Source organism: Neophocaena asiaeorientalis, unplaced genomic scaffold (assembly GCF_003031525.2).
Source record: "Neophocaena asiaeorientalis asiaeorientalis breed wild unplaced genomic scaffold, Neophocaena_asiaeorientalis_V1.1 scaffold133, whole genome shotgun sequence".
Lineage (NCBI taxonomy): Eukaryota > Metazoa > Chordata > Mammalia > Artiodactyla > Phocoenidae > Neophocaena > Neophocaena asiaeorientalis.
The window spans coordinates 501,662-523,169 of NW_020174429.1; the positions used below are offsets into that span (position 1 = coordinate 501,662).

General features: G+C 37.0%; 1 protein-coding gene across 1 annotated transcript in view; it reads right to left on the minus strand.

Annotated features, from left to right (window-relative positions):
- Positions 1 to 21,508, minus strand: part of SMAD2 (SMAD family member 2) — a 79,539-nt gene that overhangs the window by 21,915 nt on the left and 36,116 nt on the right. The gene's annotated exons all lie outside the window — the stretch shown is intronic.

The window sequence follows — 21,508 nt, forward strand, 5'->3', positions numbered from 1 at the left end:
ATTTTATATAAAATATCCAGTATCCAACTGAAAAAACATGAGACATGCAAAGAAGTAGGAAAAACTGACCCATAATCAAGACTTTAAAGTTAACACAAGCAAAACTACATATAAACCAGATATTGGACTTATAAGATAAAGAGTTTAAAATCGAAGTTATGAAAGTGAAAAACAGATTATCTGAAATGAAGTCACTGAACTGGCTTAGAGAAGACCAAAAGTTAGACACACATATACCTTATCACTTGATTTTCAACAAAGAAACCAAGGTAAATCAATGAAGAAAGAAAAGTATCTTCAACTTATGGTGCTAAAACAACTGGACAAATGTCTAAAGGAAAAGAAGAGCAGAAATGGAAAAAAAGGTAGGTAAATACAAAACATTACTTTTCAATTCTTTAAAATAATTTTTTTAAAAACCTCAAAGTCTAAAGCTAAAAATAACATTTGGGGGTTTATACATATTTATAAATAAAATATATGAGAACAGTGGCACAAACGACAGAGGTAGGTGAATGGAATTATAGTGTTGTAAAGTTCCTATATTTCACATGAAGTTGTAAAATATTACAATTTAAGTAACATTCTAAGTAGAAGGGGATATACACTGTAATCACGAGAACACTCACTGAGAAAATAATACTAAGTGATCCTGCTACAAATTCAAGAGAGTAAACAGAGTGGATTCAAATATAAATATATTTGATTAATCTAAAGAAGTCAGAAAATCAGGAACAGAGGAACAAAAACCAGATAGCACAGACAAAAAAGAAATAGAAAAATGGTAACCCAAACCCAATGATTATTAAGAACTACATTAATTATAAAGGAACTAAATACTCCAATTAAAAGACAATGATTGTTGGGCTTCCCTGGTGGCGCAGTGGTTGAGAATCTGCCTGCCAATGCAGGGGATATGGGTTCGAGCCCTAGTCTGGGAAGATCCTACATGCCGCAGACCAACTGGGCCTGTGAGCCACAACTACTGAGCATGCGCGTCTGGAGCCTGTGCTCCGCAACAAGAGAGGCCACGACAGTGACAGGCCCGCGCACCGTGATGAAGAGTGGCCCCTGCTTACCACAACTAGAGAAAGCCCTCACACAGAAACGAAGACCCAACACAGCCAAAAATAAATAAATATATTAAAAAAAAAAGAAAAGAAAAGACAATGATTGTTAGATTAAGTAAGACATAGAAAGGTATCCGCAAGAGACACATTTTAAATTTAAAGATGCAGGTAGACCAAAAGTAAAAGGATGGTAAAAGTAAATATACCATGCCACCTGTGAAATAAGAATATACGGTGATGTTTATATGAGACACATTTTATAACAAGGGTCACTTCATCAGAAGGACAATTTAAATGTGCACCACTTAATAACAGATATTCAAAATACATGAAGCAGGGGCTTCCCTGGTGGCACAGTGGTTGAGAGTCCGCCTGCCAATGCAGGGGACATGGGTTCATGCCCCGGTCCAGGAAGATCCCACATGCCGTGGAGCGGCTAGGCCCGTGAGCTGTGGCCACTGAGCCTACGCGTCCAAAGCCTGTGCTCCGCAACGGGAGAGGCCACAGCAGTGAGAGGCCTGCGTACCGTTAAAAAAAAAAAAAAAAAAAAAAAATACATGAAGCAAAAACTGACAGGACTAAAAGGAAAAACAGACAAAGTCACAGTTAAGAGATTTTAACACTCCTCTCTGTGACTGGTATAACAAATAGAAAGAAATCAGACAGAGTCAAGATTTAAACAATACCATCAATTATCCTAAGTGACACTTAGAGTAACACTACAATTTAACAACATTTTTAAAAGTATAAATGGAACTCTCATCAAGATAAATAAGCCATGTTGTGGCATAAAATAATTTTTAGTAAATTTCAAAGGACTGAAATCATACATAGTGTATTTGAATCATAATGGAATTAAGTGAGAAATCAATGAACTATATAGAGAACCCCCATACTTCTAAAAGACCAAACTTCTAAATAATCATGGATCAAAGAAGAAATCACAAGAATTCGAAAAAACTCTAATGATAATAATAATTAAATAACAATGAAGGGGGGGGCGCCTTCAAGATGGGGGAGGAGTAAAACATGGGAGATCACCTTCCTCCCCACAAATACATCAAAACTACATATACATGTGGAACACCTCCCACAGAACACCTACTGAACGCTGGCAGAAGACCTCAGACTTCCCAAAAGGCAAGAAACTCCCCACATACCTGGGTAGGGCAAAAGATAAAAGAAAAAGCAGAGACAAAAGAATAGGGATGGGACCTGCACCTCTGGAAGGGAGGAAAAGTTTCCACACACTAGGAAGCCCCTTCAATGGCGGAGACGGAGGGTAGCGGGGGGGAAGCTTCGGAGCCACGGAGGAGAGCACAACAACAGGGGTGCAGAGGGCAAAGCAGAGAGATTCCCCCACAGAGGATGGGTGCCGACTGGCACTCACCAGCCTGACAGGCTTCCCTGTTCAGCTGCCAGGGCAGGTGAGCGCTGGGAGCTGAGGCTCAGGCTTCGGAGGTCAGATCCCAGGGAGATGACTGGGGCTGGCTGCGTGAACACAGCCTGAAGGGGGCTAGTGCACCACAGCTAGCTGGGAGGGAGTCTGGGAAAAAGTCTGGACCTGCCTAAAAGGCAAGAGACCATTATTGTTTCAGGGTGCACGAGGAAAGGGGATTCAGAGAAACACCTAAATGAGCTCCAGAGATGGGCCCAAGCCGCAGCTATCAGCACGGACCCCAGAGACGAGGATGAGACACTAACGCTGCTGCTGCAGCCACCAAGAAGCCTGTGTGTGAGCACAGGTCACTGTCCACACCTCCCCACCCGGGAGCCTGTGCAGCCCACCACACCCAGGATCCCGTGATCCAGGGACAACGTCCCTGGGAGAACACATGGTGCACCTCAGGCTGGTGCAACGTCACGCCGGCCTCTGCCACCGCAGGCTCGCCCTTCATTTTGTACCCCTCGCTCCCCCGAGCCTGAGTGAGAAAGAGCCCCCTAATCATCTGCTCCTTTAACCCTGTCCTGTCTGGGCGGGGAACAGATGCCCTCAGGCAACCTACATGCAGAGATGGAGCCAAATCCAAAGCTGAGCCCCTGGGAGCTGTGCGAACAAAGAAAAGAAAGGGAAATCTCTCCCAGCAGCCTCGGGAGCAGCGGATTAAATCTCCACAATCAACTTGATGAACCCTGCATCTCTGGATTACCTGAATAGACAACAAATAATCCCAAAATTGAGGTGATGGACTTTGGGAGCAACTACAGACTTGGGGTTTGCTTCCTGCAACTAATTTGTTTCTGGTTTTATGTTATTCTTAGTTTAGTATTTAGAGTTTATTATCATTGGTAGATTTGTTCATTGATTTGGTTGCTCTCTTCCTTTTTAATTTTTTTTAATATATATATATATTTTTTCCTTTTTCTCATTTTGTGAGTATGTGTAAGCTTTGTGTGGTTTTGTCTATATAGCTTTGCTTTTGCCATTTGTCCTAGGGTTCTGGCTGTCCTTTTGTTTTTCTTTTTTAATATAGTTTTTAATGCTTGTTATCATTGGAGAATTTGTTTTTTGGTTTAGTTGCTCTCTGCTTTCTTTTTTTTTTACTTCCTAGTTTTTTTATTTTTAATAATTTTTTTCTATTTTAATAACTTTATTTTATTTATTTATTTTCCTACTTTCTAATTTTTTCTTCTCTCCCTTTTCTTCTGAGCCGTGTGGCTGACAGGGTCTTGGTACGATGGTTGGGTGTCAAGCCCAAGCCTGTGAGGTGGGAGAGCCAAGTTCAGGACATTGGTCCACCAGAGACCTCCTGGCCCCATGCAGTATCAAACAGGGAAAGCTTTCCTAGAGATCTCCACCTCAACGCTAAGACCGAGCTGCACTCAACAACCAGCAAGCTACAGTGCTGGACACCCTATGCCAAACAACTAGCAAGACAGAAACACAAAACCACCAATTAGCAGAGAAGCTGCCTAAAATGGTAAGTTCACAAACACCCCAAAACACACCACTGGACGTGGCCCTGCCCACCAGAAAGACAAGATCCAGCCTCATCCACCAGAACATGGGCACCAGCCCCCTCTACCAGGAAGAGGTACACAACCCACTGAAACAACCTTACCCACTGGGAGCAGACACCAAAAACAACGGGAACTACAAACCTGCAGCCTGTGAAACGTAGACCCCAAACACAGTAAGTTAAGCAAAATGAGAAGACAGAGAAATACACAGCAGATGAACGAGCAAGGGGAAAACCCACCAGACCAAACAAATGAAGAGGAAACAGGCAGTCTACCTGAAAAAGACTTCAGAGTAATGATAGTAAAGATGATCCAAAATCTTGGAAACAGAATGGAGAAAATACAAGAAATATTTAACAAGGACCTAGAAGACCTAAAGAACACACAAACAATGATGAACAACACAATAAATGAAATTAAAAATTCTCTAGAAGGAATCAATAGCAGAATAACTGAGGCAGAAGAACGGGTAAGTGACCTGGAAGATAAAATAGTGGAAATAACTACCGCAGAGCAGAATAAAGGAAAAAAAATGACAAGAATTGAGGACAATCTGAGAGACCTCTAGGACAACATTAAACACACCAACATTCGAATTACTGGGGTCCCAGAAGAAGATATTAAAAAAGGGACTGAGAATTGGTAGATTTGTTCATTGATTTGGTTGCTCTCTTCCTTTTTAATTTTTTTTAATATATATATATATTTTTTCCTTTTTCTCATTTTGTGAGTATGTGTAAGCTTTGTGTGGTTTTGTCTATATAGCTTTGCTTTTGCCATTTGTCCTAGGGTTCTGGCTGTCCTTTTGTTTTTCTTTTTTAATATAGTTTTTAATGCTTGTTATCATTGGAGAATTTGTTTTTTGGTTTAGTTGCTCTCTGCTTTCTTTTTTTTTTACTTCCTAGTTTTTTTATTTTTAATAATTTTTTTCTATTTTAATAACTTTATTTTATGTATTTATTTTCCTACTTTCTAATTTTTTCTTCTCTCCCTTTTCTTCTGAGCCGTGTGGCTGACAGGGTCTTGGTACGATGGTTGGGTGTCAAGCCCGAGCCTGTGAGGTGGGAGAGCCAAGTTCAGGACATTGGTCCACCAGAGACCTCCTGGCCCCATGCAGTATCAAACAGGGAAAGCTTTCCTAGAGATCTCCACCTCAACGCTAAGACCGAGCTGCACTCAACAACCAGCAAGCTACAGTGCTGGACACCCTATGCCAAACAACTAGCAAGACAGAAACACAAAACCACCAATTAGCAGAGAAGCTGCCTAAAATGGTAAGTTCACAAACACCCCAAAACACACCACTGGACGTGGCCCTGCCCACCAGAAAGACAAGATCCAGCCTCATCCACCAGAACATGGGCACCAGCCCCCTCTACCAGGAAGAGGTACACAACCCACTGAAACAACCTTACCCACTGGGAGCAGACACCAAAAACAACGGGAACTACAAACCTGCAGCCTGTGAAACGTAGACCCCAAACACAGTAAGTTAAGCAAAATGAGAAGACAGAGAAATACACAGCAGATGAACGAGCAAGGGGAAAACCCACCAGACCAAACAAATGAAGAGGAAACAGGCAGTCTACCTGAAAAAGACTTCAGAGTAATGATAGTAAAGATGATCCAAAATCTTGGAAACAGAATGGAGAAAATACAAGAAATATTTAACAAGGACCTAGAAGACCTAAAGAACACACAAACAATGATGAACAACACAATAAATGAAATTAAAAATTCTCTAGAAGGAATCAATAGCAGAATAACTGAGGCAGAAGAACGGGTAAGTGACCTGGAAGATAAAATAGTGGAAATAACTACCGCAGAGCAGAATAAAGGAAAAAAAATGACAAGAATTGAGGACAATCTGAGAGACCTCTAGGACAACATTAAACACACCAACATTCGAATTACTGGGGTCCCAGAAGAAGATATTAAAAAAGGGACTGAGAAAATATTTGAAGAGATTATAGTTGAAAACTTCCCTAATATGGGAAAGAAAATAGTCCATCAAGTTCAGGAAGCACAAAGGGTCCCAAACAGGATAAATCCAAGGAGGAACATGCCAAGACACATATTAATCAAACTATCAAAAATTAAATACGAAGAAAAAATATTAAAAGCAGCAAGGGAAAAGCAACAATTAACATACAAGGGAATCCCCATAAGGTTACCAGTTGAACTTTCAGCAGAAACTCTGCAAACCAGAAGGGAGTGGCAGGACATATTTAAAGTGATGAAAGAGAAAAACCTACAACCAAGATTACTCTACCCAGCAAGGATCTCATGAAGATTTGATGGAGAAATTAAAACCCTTACAGACAAGCAAAAGCTAAAAGAATTCAGCACCAGCAAACCAGCTATACAACAAATGCTAAAGGAACTTCTCTAGGCAGGAAACACAAGAGAAGGAAAAGACCTACAATAACAAACCTAAAACAATTAAGAAAATGGTAACAGGAACATACATATCAATAGCTACCTTAAACGTAAATGGATTAAATGCTGCATCCAAAAGATACAGACTGGCTGAACGGATAATAAAAGAAGGCCCATATATATGCTGTCTACAAGAGACCCACTTCAGACCTAGGGACACATACACACTGAAAGTGACAGGATTGAAAAAGATATTCCATGGAAATGGGAATCAAAAGAAAACTGGAGTAGCAAATCTCATATCAGACAAAACAGACTTTGAAATAAAGACTATTACAAGAGACAAGGAAGGACACTACATAATGATCAAGGGATCAATCCAAGAAGAAGATATAACAATTGTAAATATATATGCACCCAACATAGGAGCACCTCAATACATAAGGCAAATGCTAAGAGCCATAAAAGGGGAAACTGAAGGTAACACAATCACAGTAGGGGATTTCAACACCCCACTTTCACCAATGGACTGATCATGCAAAACGAAAATAAATAAGGAAACATGAGCTTTAAATGATACATTAAACAAGATGGACTTAATTGATATTTATAGGACATTCCATCCAAAAACAGCAGATTACACTTTGTTCTCAAGTGCTCATGGAACATTCTCCAGGAGAGACCATATCGAGGGTCACAAATAAATCCTTTGTAAATTTAAGAAAACTGAAATCATATCAAGTGCCTTATCCGACCACAACACTATGAGACTAGATATCAATTACAAGAAGAACGGGTAAGTGACCTGGAAGATAAAATAGTGGAAATAACTACCGCAGAGCAGAATAAAGGAAAAAAAATGACAAGAATTGAGGACAATCTGAGAGACCTCTAGGACAACATTAAACACACCAACATTCGAATTACTGGGGTCCCAGAAGAAGATATTAAAAAAGGGACTGAGAAAATATTTGAAGAGATTATAGTTGAAAACTTCCCTAATATGGGAAAGAAAATAGTCCATCAAGTTCAGGAAGCACAAAGGGTCCCAAACAGGATAAATCCAAGGAGGAACATGCCAAGACACATATTAATCAAACTATCAAAAATTAAATACGAAGAAAAAATATTAAAAGCAGCAAGGGAAAAGCAACAATTAACATACAAGGGAATCCCCATAAGGTTACCAGTTGAACTTTCAGCAGAAACTCTGCAAACCAGAAGGGAATGGCAGGACATATTTAAAGTGATGAAAGAGAAAAACCTACAACCAAGATTACTCTACCCAGCAAGGATCTCATGAAGATTTGATGGAGAAATTAAAACCCTTACAGACAAGCAAAAGCTAAAAGAATTCAGCACCAGCAAACCAGCTATACAACAAATGCTAAAGGAACTTCTCTAGGCAGGAAACACAAGAGAAGGAAAAGACCTACAATAACAAACCTAAAACAATTAAGAAAATGGTAACAGGAACATACATATCAATAGCTACCTTAAACGTAAATGGATTAAATGCTGCATCCAAAAGATACAGACTGGCTGAACGGATAATAAAAGAAGGCCCATATATATGCTGTCTACAAGAGACCCACTTCAGACCTAGGGACACATACACACTGAAAGTGACAGGATTGAAAAAGATATTCCATGGAAATGGGAATCAAAAGAAAACTGGAGTAGCAAATCTCATATCAGACAAAACAGACTTTGAAATAAAGACTATTACAAGAGACAAGGAAGGACACTACATAATGATCAAGGGATCAATCCAAGAAGAAGATATAACAATTGTAAATATATATGCACCCAACATAGGAGCACCTCAATACATAAGGCAAATGCTAAGAGCCATAAAAGGGGAAACTGAAGGTAACACAATCACAGTAGGGGATTTCAACACCCCACTTTCACCAATGGACTGATCATGCAAAACGAAAATAAATAAGGAAACATGAGCTTTAAATGATACATTAAACAAGATGGACTTAATTGATATTTATAGGACATTCCATCCAAAAACAGCAGATTACACTTTGTTCTCAAGTGCTCATGGAACATTCTCCAGGAGAGACCATATCGAGGGTCACAAATAAATCCTTTGTAAATTTAAGAAAACTGAAATCATATCAAGTGCCTTATCCGACCACAACACTATGAGACTAGATATCAATTACAGGAAAAAATGTGTAATAAATACAAACACATGGAGGCTAAACAATACACTACTAAATAACCAAGAGATCACTGAAGAAATCAAAAAGGAAACCAAAAAATACCTAGAGACAAATGACAAGGAAAACACAATGATCCAAAACTTATGGGATGCAGTAAAAGCATTTCTAAGAGGGAAGTTTATAGCGATACAAGCCTACCTCAAGAAACAAGAAAAATCTCAAATAAACAATCTAAACTTACACCTAAAGGCACTAGAGAAAGAAGAACTAACAAAATACAAAGTCAGCAAAAGGAAAGAAATCATACAGATCAGATCAGAAATAAATGAAAAAGAAATGAAAGAAACAATAGCAAAGATCAGTAAAACTAAAAGCTGGTTCTTTGAGAAGATAAACAGAATTGATAAACCATTAGCCAGACTCATCAAGAAAAAAAGGGAGAAGACTCAAATCAATAGAATTAGAAATGAAAAAGGAGAAGTAACAACTGACACTGCAGAAATACAAAGGATCATGAGAGATTACTACAAGCAACTATATGCCAATAAAATGGACAACCTGGAAGAAATGGACAAATTCTTAGAAATGCACAACCTTCTGAGACTGAACCAGGAAGAAATAGAAAATATAAACAGACTAATCACAAGCACTGAAACTGAGACTGTGATTAAAAATTTTCAAACGAACAAAAGCCCAGGACCAGACGGCTTCACAGGCAAATTCTATCAAACATTTAGAGAAGAGCTAACACCTATCCTTCTGAAACTCTTCAAAACACAGCAGAGGGAGGAACACTCCCAAACTCATTCTATGAGGCCACCATCATCCTGATACCAAAACCAGACAAACATGCCACAAAAAAAGAAAACTACAGGTCAACATCACTGATGAACACAGATGCAAAAATCCCCAATAAAATACTAGCAAACAGAATCCAACAGCACATTAAAAGGATCACACATCATGATGAAGTGGGGTTTATCCCAAGAATGCAAGGATTCTTCAATATACACAAATCAATCAATGTGATAAGCCAAATTAACAACCTGATGGAGAAAAACCTTATGATCATCTCAATAGACGCAGAAAAAGCTTTTGACAATATTCAACACCCATTTATGATAAAAACCCTCCAGAAAGTAGGCATAGAGGGAACTTACCTCAACATAATAAAGGGCATATATGACAAACCCACAGCCAACATCATTCTCAATGGTGAAAAACTGAAACCATTTCCTCTAAGATCAGAAACAAGACAAGGACGTCCACTCTCGCCACTATTATTCAACATAGTTTTGGAGGTTTTAGCCACAGCAACCAGAGAAGAAAGAGAAATAAAAGGAATCCAAATCGGAAAAGAAGAATTAAAGCTGTCACTGTTTGCCGATGGCATGATACTATACATAGAGAATCCTAAAGCCACCAGAAAGATACTAGAGCTAATCAATGAATTTGGTAAAGTAGCAGGATACAAAATTAATGCACAGAAATCTCTTGCATTCCTATACAGTAATGATGAGAAACCTGAAAGAGAAATTAAGGAAACACTCACATTTATCATTGCAACAAAATGAATAAAATACCTAGGAATAAACCTACCTAAGGAGACAAAAGACCTGTATGCAGAAAACTATAAGACACTGATGAAAGAAACGAAAGATGATACAAACAGAGAGATATACCATGTTCTTCGATTGGACGAATCAATATTGTGAAAATGACTATACTACCCAAAGCAATCTAGAGATTCAATGCAATCCCTATCAAACTACCAATAGCATTTTTCACAGAACTACAACAAAAAAAATTTCACAATTTGTATGGAAACACCAAAGACCCAGATTAGCCAAAGCAATCTTGAGAAAGAAAAACAGAGCTGGAAGAATCAGGATCCCTATTCAGACTATACTAAAAACGTACAGTAATCAAGACAGTATGATATTGGCACAAAAATAGAAATACAGATCAATAGAAAAGGATAGAAAGCCCAGAGATAAACCCATGCACACATGGTCACCTTATCTTTGATAAAGGAGGTAAGAATATAAGATAAACCCATGCACATATGGTCACTTTATCTTTGATAAAGGAGGTTAAGAATATACAATGGAGAAAAGCCATCCTCTTCAGTAAGTGGTGCTGGGAAAACTGGACAGCTACATGGAAAAGAATGAAATTAGAACACTCCCTAACACCATACACAAAATAAACTCAAAATGGATTAAAGACCTAATAAAGGGCAGACACTATAAAACTCTTAGACGACAACATAGGCAGAACACTCTATGACGTAAATCAAAGCAAGATCCTTTTTGACCCACCTCCTAGAGAAATGGAAATAAAAACAAAAATAAACAAATGGGACCTAATGAAATTTAAAAGCTTTTGCACAGCAAAGGAAACCATAAACAAGATGAAAAGAAAACCCTCAGGATGGGAGAAAATATTTGCAAATGAAGCAACTGACAAAGGATTAATCTCCAAAATACATAGGCAGCACATGCAGCTCAATATCAAAAAAAACTAACAACCCAATCCAAAAATGGGCAGAAGACCTAAAGAGAAATTTCTCCAAAGAAGATATACAGATTGCCAACAAACACATGAAAGGAATCTCAACATCACTTATTATTAGAGAAATGCAAATCAAAACTACAATGAGTTATCACCTCAAACTGATCAGAATAGCTATCATCAAAGAAATCTACAAACAATAAATGCTGGAGAGGGTGTGGAGAAAAGGGAACCCTCTTGCACTGTTGGTGGGAACGTAAAGTGATACAGCCACTACGGAGAACAGTATGGAGGTTCCTCAAAAAACTCAAAATAGGACTACCATACGACAGAGCAATCCCCTTACTGGGCATATACCCTGAGAAAACCATAACTCAAAAAGAGTCATATACCACAATGTTCACTGCAGCTTTATTTACAATAGCCAAGACATGCAACCAACCAAAGTGTCCATCTTAGTGTCAACCTAAGATGAATGGATAAAGAATATGTGGCACATATATACAATGGAATATTACTCAGCCATAAAAAGAAACGAAATTGAGTTATTTGTACCAAGGTGGATGGATCATACAGAGTGGAGTAAGTCAGAAAGAGAAAAACAAATACTGTATGCTAACACATATATATTAAATCTTAAAAAAAAAAAAACGGTTCTGAAGAACCTTGGGGCTAGACAGGAATAAAGATGCAGACACACAGAATGGACTTCAGGACATGGGGAGGGGGAAGGGTAGGCTGGGAGGAAATGAGAGAGTGGCATGGACATATATACACTACCAAATAAAACAGATAGCTATTGGAAAGCAGCCACATAGCACAGGGAGATCAGCTCATTGCTCTTTGCCCACCAAGAGGGGTGGCATAGGGAGGGTGAGAGGGAGACGCAAGAGAGAGGCCATATGCGGATAGATGTATATGTATAGCTCATTCACTTTGTTATACAGCAGAAACTAACACACCATTATGAAGCAATTATACTCCAATAAAGATGTTGAATAATAATAATGAAAAATAACTTATTAAAACTTTTGGTATGAAGCTAAAGTACGGCTTAGAGGGAAATTTAATTTTAAATGCTTACATTAGAAAAGAATTAATGACCAGTCACTCCCATCAGGAAACTTGCACAATCCTCTTAGATAGCCTCATCCACCAGAGGGCAGACAGCAGAAGCAAGAAGAACTACAGTCCTGCAGCCTGTGGAACAAAAACCACATTCACAGAAAGACAGACAAGATGAAAAGGCAGAGGGCTATGTACCAGATGTAGGAACAAGATAAAACCCCAGAAAAACAACTAAATGAAGTGGAGATGAGTCAGCTTCAAGAAAAAGAATTTAGAATAATGATAGTGAAGATGATGCAGGGCCTCGGAAAAAGAATGGAGGCAAAGATCGAGAAGGTGCAAGAAATGTTTAATAAAGACCTAGAAGAATTAAAGAACAAACAAACAGAGATGAACAATACAATAACTGAAATAACAAACACACTACGAGGAATCAACAGCAGAATAACTGAGGCAGAAGAACAGATAAGTGACCTAGAAGACAGAATGGTGGAATTCACTGCTGCAGAACAGAATAAAGAAAAAAGAATGAAAAGAAATGAAGACAGCCTAAGATCTCTGGAACAACATTAAACACAACAACATTCACATTATAGGGGTCCCAGAAGGAGAAGAGAGAGAGAAAGGACCCGAGCAAATATCTGAAGAGATTATAGTCTAAAACTTCCCTAACACGGGAGAGGAAATAGCCACCCAAGTCCAGGAAGCGCAGACAGTCCCATACAGGATAAACCCAAGGAGAAACACACCGAGACACACAGTAATCAAACTGGCAAAAATTAAATACAAAGAAAAATTACTGAAAGCAGCAAGGGAAAAACGACAAATAACATATAAAGGAGCTCCCATAAGGTTAACAGCTGATTGCTCAGCAGAATCTCTACAAGCCAGAAGGAAGTGGCATAACATATTTAAAGTGGTGAAAGGGAAGAACCCACAACCAAGATTACTCTACCTGGCAAGGATCTCATTCAGATTTGATGGAGAAATCAAAAGCTTTACAGACAAGCAAAAGCTAAAAGAATTCAGCACCAAAAAACCAGCTCTACAACAAATGTTTAGGAACTTCTTCTCTAAGTGGGAAACACAAGAGAAGAAAAGGACCTACAAAAACAAACCCAAAACAATTAAGAAAATGGTCATAGGAACATACATATAATTACCTTAAACGTGCATGGATTAAATGCTCCAATCAAAAGGCACAGGCTCGCTGAATGAATACAAAAACAAGACCCACACATATGCTCTCTCTACAAGAGACACTTGTAGAGTGTCTCTACTTCAGACCTAGGGACACATACAGACTGAAAGTGAGGGAATGGAAAAAGATATTCCATGCAAATTGAAATCAAAAGAAAGCTGAAGTAGCAATACTCACATCAGATAAAACAGACCTTAAAATAAAGAATGTTATAGGAGACAAGGAAGGACACGACATAATGATCAAGGGATCAAACCAAGAAGAAGATATAACAATCATAAATATATATGCACCCAACATAGGAGCACATCAATACATAAGGCAAGTGCTAAAAACTATAAAAGATGAAATCGACAGTAACACAATAATTGTGGGGGACTTTAACACCTCACTTATACCAATGGACAGATCATCCAGACAATTAATAAGGAAACACAAGCTTTAAATGACACAATAGACCAGATAGATTTAATTGATATTTATAGGACATTCCATCTGAAAACAGCAGATTACACTTTCTTCTCAAGTGCAAATGGAACATTCCCCATGATGGATCACATTTTAGGTCACAAATGAAGCCTCAGTAAATTTAAGAAATTGAAATCATATCAAGCATCTTTTCTGACCACAACACTATGAGATTAGAAATCAATTACAGGGAAAAAAAGTTTAAAAAACCACAAGCACATAGAGGCTAAACAATACATTACTAAATAACCAAGAGATCACTGAAGAAATCAAAGAGGAAATCAAAAAATACCTAGAGACAAATGACAATGAAAACATGACGGTCCAAAACCTACGGGATGCAGCAAAAGCAGTTCTAAGAGGGAAGTTTACAGGAATACAATCCTACCTAAAGAAACAACAGACATCTCAAATAAACAATCTAACCTAACACCTAAAGGGACTAGAGAAAGAAGAACCACCAAAACCCGAAGTTAGTAGAAGGAAAGAAATCATAAAGATCAGAGGAGAGATAAATGAAATAGAGACAAAGAAAACAATGGCAAAGATCAATAAAACTAAAAGCTGGTTCTTTGAGAAGATAAACATAAACCATTAGCCAGACTCATCAAGAAAAAGAGGGAGAGGACTCAAATCAATAAAATTCGAAATGAAAAAGTTACAACAGACACCGCAGAAATACAAAGCAGCCTAAGAGAATACTACAAGCAACTCTATGCCAATAAAATGGACAACCTGGAAGAAATGGACAAATTCTTAGAAAGGTACAACCTTCCAAGACTGAACAAGGAAGAAACAGAAAATATGAGCAGACCAATCACAAGTAATGAAATTAAAACTGTGATTAAAAATCTTCCAACAAACAAAATGTCAGGACCAGATGGCTTCACAGGTGAATTCTATCAAACATTTAGAGAAGAGCTAACACCAATCCTTCTCAAACTCTTCCAAAAAATTGTAGAGGAAGGAACACTCCCAAACTCATTCTATGTGCCCACCATCACCCTGATATCAAAACCAAACATACTACAAAAAAAGAAAACTACAGACCAATATCACTGATGAATACAGATGTAGAAATCCACAACCAAAGACTAGCAAACAGAATCCAACAACACATTAAAAGGATCATACACCATGATCAAGTGGGGTTTATCCCAGGAATGCAAGGATTCTTCAATATACACAAATCAATCAATGTGATACACCACATTAACAAATTGAAGGGGAAAAACCATATGATCATCTCAATAGATGCAGGAAAAGCTTTTGACAAAATTCAACACCCATTTATGATAAAAACTCTCCAGAAAGTGGGCATAGAGGGAACCTACCTCAACATAATAAAGGGCATATACGACAAACCCACAGCAAATACCATTCTCAACGGTGAAAAACTGAAAGCATTTCCTCTAAGATCAGGACCACAACACGGATGTGCACTCTCGCCACTACTATTCAACATAGTTTTGGAAGTCCTAGTCATGGCGATCAGAGAAGAAAAAGAAATAAAAGGAATACAAATTGGAAAAGAAGTAATACTGTCACTGTTTGCAGATGACATGATACTATACATAGAAAATCCTAAAGATGTCACCAGAAAACTACTAGAGCTAATCAATGAATTTGGTAAAGTTGCAGGATACAAAATTAATGCACAGAAATTTCTTGCATTCCTATACACTAATGATGAAAAATCTGAAAGAGAAATTAAGGAAACACTCCCATTTACCACTACAACAAAAAGAATAAAATACCTAGGAATAAACCTACCTAGGGAGACAAAAGACCTGTATGCAGAAAACTATAAGACACTGATGAAAGAAATTAAAGATGATACAAACAGATGGAGAGACATAGCATGTTCTTGGACTGGAAGAATCAATATTGTGAAAATGACTATATACTACCCAAAGTAATCTGCAGATTCAACGCAATCCCTATCAAATTACCAATGGAATTTTTCTAGAACTAGAACAAAAAATCTTAAAATTTGTATGGAGACACAAAAGACCCCGAATAACCACAGCAGTCTTGAGGGAAAAAACGGAGCTGGAGGAATCAGACTCCCTGACTTCAGACTATACTACAAAACTACAGTAATCAAGACAATATGGTACTGGCACGAAAACAGAAATATAGATCAATGGAACAGGATAGAAAGCCCAGAGATAAACCCAAACACCTATGGTCAACTAATCTATGACAAAGGAGGCAAGGATATACAACGGAGAAAAGACAGTGTCTTCAATAAGTGGTGCTGGGGACACTGGACAGCTAGTTTCACGTACGTGTAAAAGAACGAAATTTGAACACTCCCTAACACCATACACAAAAATAAACTCAAAATGGATTCGAGACCTAAATATAATACCTGACACTATAAAACTCTTAGAGGAAAACATAGGAAGAACACTCTTTGACATAAATCACAGCAAGATCTTTTTAGATCCATCTCCTAGAGTAATGGAAATAAAAACAAAAGTAAACAAATGGGACCTAATGAAACTTAAATGCTTTTGCACAGCAAAGGAAACTACAAACAAGTCAAAAAGAAAACCCTCAGAATGGGAGAAAATATTTGCAAACGAATCAACAAACAAAGATAAATCTCCAAAATATGTAAACAGCTCATGCAGTTCAATATTAAAGAAACAAACAACTCAACCAGAAATGGGCAGAAGACCTAAATAGACATTTCTCCAAAGAAGACATACTGATGGCGAAGAAGCACATGAAAAGCTGCTCAACATCACTAATTATTAGAGAAATGCAAATCAAAACTACAATGAGGTTTCACCTCACACCAGTCAGAATGGGCATCACCAGAAAATCTCCAAACAATAAAAGCTGGAGAGGGTGTGGAGAAAAGGGAACACTCTTGCACTGTTGGTGGGACTGTAAATGGATACAGGCACTATGGAGAACAGTATGGAGGTTCTTTAAAAAACTAAAAAATTACCATATGACCCAGCAATCCCACTACTGGGCATATACCCAGAGAAAACCATAATTCAAAAAGACACATGCACCCCAATGTTCACTGCATTATTTACAATAGCCAGGACATGGAAGCAACAACCTAAATGCCCATCGACAGACGAATGGATAAAGAAGATGTGGTACATATATACAATGGAATATTACTCAGCCATAAAAGGGAACGAAATTGGGTCATTTGTAGAGACGTGGATGGATCTAGAGACTGTCATATACAGTGAAGTCAGTCAGAAAGAGAAAAACAAATATCGTATATTAACGCATATATGTGGAACCTAGAAAAATGGTACAGATGAACCGGTTTGCAGGGCAGAAATTGAGATACAGATGTAGAGAAGAAACGTATGGACACCAAGGGGTGAAAGTGGCCGGGGGGTGGGAGGGGGTGATGAATTGGGAGATTGGGATTGACATACATACACTAATATGTATAAAATGGATAACTCATAAGACACTGCTGTGTAAAAAAATAAACAAAATTAAATAAATAATGTATAGAGGCTCAGACAAGAAAAAAAAGAATCAATCGAAAAAAATACAAAAGAATCAATGACCTAAATTTAAGCTACAAGGGTCTAAAACGACCAAATTAAATGGGAAGTAAGTAGAAGAAAATTATGCAGAATAGAAATAAAATCAAGCAGTAAAAAGGCAAACACAAGAGAAAAGTTTAAGAAGCCAAAAACTGGTTCTTTAAAAATATTAACTGATAAAGCCCCTGCAAGACTTATCAAGAATAAAAGAGAAAAGTCAAGCTATCAACATTTTAAGTAAAAAATGGGTCATCAAGATTTACTTGATATTGCAGACAAGAGGATAACAGATTAGAAATAACTTTATAGCAATAAAATCTACCATTCAGATGAAATGAACAAAATATCTTATACGACATAAGTTAGCACACCAACACAAAAAATTGAAAATCTAAATAACTCTCAATTTAAAAAACCCTTCGCTATAAATGATTAGCTTCTCTGGTAGAAGCTATCAAGTGTTTAAGGAAGAATTAATTCCAATCCTATGCAAAGTCTTTCAGAAAATATTAGAAAACCTCATCCAATATATTTTGATCCCAGCATAATTACGATATTGAAACTACAGAAAAACATTACAAGAAAACTAAAGACCAAAAATCTCTCATAAACATAGATGTGAAAATCCTTTTAAGAACATTAGCAAATCAAATCCATAAATATTTTAAAAGTATAATTTATCATAACCAAATAAGGTCAAAATTCGTTTGTTATTAGAAAAATCATTTAGTGGAATTCACTCAAGAAGAGTAAAACTGTATTATCTTCTCAATAGATGCAGTAAAAGTATGGGCAAAATTCCACAGCCACTCATTACAAACACTCAGAACACTAGGAACAGAATGGAAAATCCTCAATCTGATAAAGATAATCTATTAAAAATCTATAATTAACATCTTACTTATTGGGGGAATTATTAAATGTATTCCCATGATCAAGAACAATGCAAAAATATCCGTTCTTAGTATTTCTATTCAATAGTTTACTGTAGGTCTTAGCCAGAACAGAAAAAGAAGAAAGCAGAAAGATTAGAAAGCAAGAAGTAAAACTGTCTTTATTTAAGAGATGGCAAGGTAGTATGTATAGAAAATCTTAGGAATCTACAGAATACTAGATACAAAAAGTGATTTTAGCAAAGTTCAGGAAAAAAGATCAACATACAAAAATCAAATTTTATTCTATATCCTAGGAAAAAACAATTAAAAATAAAATTGAAAGATAAACATTTACAATAGCATGAAAAGGTTAAAACAGTGAAGAATGCATCTAATGACAGAAATGCTATATATCTATGCTAAAAACTGTAAAACACTGCACAGATGGCATAGCCAATAAGACCACTACCTTTAAGTTCTCAAACCTGACCCTCCGTTCTTGACAAATAACCTTATTTTCCTATTTTATTTAGAAGATCGTAGTCATGAAGACCTTTTATATTTTCTTTAAATATACTCACATAGTATTTACTGTAAGTTAGGAACATTTAACTTCTTTACAAAAATTAACTATTAACAACCCTATGGGTTTGGTACTATAATTATTCCTAATTTACAGATAAGGAAACTGTGCCTCGGTCATCTAGCTAGTATATAGCAGAGGGACAACTCAAACTCAGGTAGTCTAGTTCAGAGTCCAACCATACTATCCTGCCGCTATGCATTTGGTTAGAGAAGCTGTCTCCTAAGTGGGGTATGTGAACCTTGTCTAGGGGTATACAAAATGACTGGCTTGCAAGAAAAAAAAATTAGAACTAAATCAAACTTACATTTCTTGTGATGTTCAGCCTAATACTTAATGTCCACAAACTTTAAAGAATGAAGGCTTGACCGGAAAAATTTTTTAAAAAAAGAAAAAGCAAAGCGAAAAATAACAGGTACTTGTTCATACAGTTCTGTATTCTGCATTATTTGTCCTATGGTTACTTTTTTGTTTGTTTATATTTATTCTTATTTATTTATTTATTTGGGGGGGGGTCACACAGCTATATCTTAGTTCCCCGACCAGGGATTGAACCCATGCCTCCTGCAGTAGAAGCGGAGTCCTAACTACTGGACCGCCAGAGAATTCTCCTCTGGTTACCCTTTTAAAAAATATTAACTCCTTCTATTCCAGCAGAGCTTGAAAGATCAATTTAATTATGTCCTTCCCTCAGGGAAGGTATGGACCAGAGTTTAAAAACAGGTTAATTTTGTTCTAAATTGGGACCCTGCATCAGTCAGAAAATTCTTCCCATGGCACTGAGAGAACAATAGATAGCAGGTAGAAGACTGGTATTTAAACCAACTTTTAGCATCTCATGAATCAAATATTCACACTGTTACTGTCATTACACTAAATAATTTTAAATGTGTCATTTTGAAAAAGACAGTAACATTTCCCCCCACTGAAATAGAAGTATTAGGTTACGTTCAAAGCTAGCCCCAAAACATTGAATTCATTTTAGTTGATTCAGCTTATTATCCACATTTAGATTTTGACCATTATCATAACCAATGATTATATTCATCTTATTGTTCTTCCCATGTTTCAGCTATATTATAGAATAGGCATTTGTGCACTAACTGGAATCCTTATGGCCTTTTGTGCCTGGCTTATTTCACCTAATATAATGCTTTCAAGGTTCATCAATGTTGTAGCATGCATCAGTACTTCATTCCTTTATATGGTTGAATAATATTCTAACGTATGGATATAAATCATTTAATTTATCCATTAATCATTTGATAGACAGTTTGGGTTGTTTCCAATTTTGGGCTACTATAAATAATGCTTACATGAACATTTGTTTACAAGTTTAATGTGGACATGTGTTCAATTTTCTTGGGTGAAATTGCTGGGTCTATTGTTATACTATATTTAACTTTGAGGAATAGCAAATCTTTCCAAGGTAACTGAACCATTTTACATTCCCATTAGCAACATATGAAGACTCCAACTTCTCCGATCTTCATTGAGGCTTCCCCCTTTTTTGATTATAGCCGTTCTAGAGGGTGTGAAGTGATATGTCATTATGGTTTTGATTTGCATTTCCCTGATGATTAATGATGTCATTAGGGCATATTTTTATTGGCATTCACTTCTAAGTGTCACAGTAGCAACTGTCCATCAACATGACTGATTTAGGAATACAGTTCTCTGACACACATGCATTTCTTAGGAAGATATATTCGGAAATCCAAATGTCATTTGCCGTAAGATATTTGCATTAAGATGTATAATATGGGGAATTCCCTGGAGGTCCAGTGGTTAGGACTCTGCACTTTCACTGCTGAGGGCAGGGAACTAAGATCCCACAAGCTGCACGGCCAAAAAAAAATTTTTTTTTAAAAACATACGTTATTTCCAATGATCATCATCTACTTTTCTTGGTTATCTACTATTTTGAAAAACTATAAGTATGATTAGCTATAGCAGAAACTTCTTCACTTGGGAGTCTAAATAATGGAAGAATTTAAACGACAGAATTATTGTAAAAGCCAACCACCCCAGCCCCCACCATGTAAAAAATAACTTAGATTATCATAACTGCAGAATGCTTTAGTATAAACTGTGCAGAAAAGCGGATGCTATAATTTGGGAGGTTGTGATATTAAGGTGTCCAATCCTTAAGATATAACCAGGGTGAAATAGATCAAAACATACAATTACAATGACATCACAGCTATTTCACTGGTAACCTGTTAGTTCTGATGGGTTATATACATTTTATTACATAACAACTGTTTTAAAGCTTTGATGTGTGTAATATCTATTACATGTCAATTTTTCTTCACTGTGTTTGAAGCTGATAGCTAAATATTAGAAATTAATTGCATTAGGTCAGGTACAATATACAAGGTATTTTGTGTAAACAATCTACTATAATTCAGAACTCACTAGTAAGTTAAAAGAGCACTGAAAAGCTGACCCCCATCTCTTACTTCCAAGTTCCTCTGAAAGCCTGTTATTGGGCTAATTAATTAGAATCTTTCATCACAAGGACATTTATTCATAGAGTACCTAAAACTTTAAACAGAAGCACAGAATATCAATATTTTAAAAAGAAAAGTGAGTGTTCTCCCATTTTTATTTGTTTACTCTAATAAGAGAAAATTCTAACAATTATTCTGCAGAGTAGCATACATTAATCTTTCACTG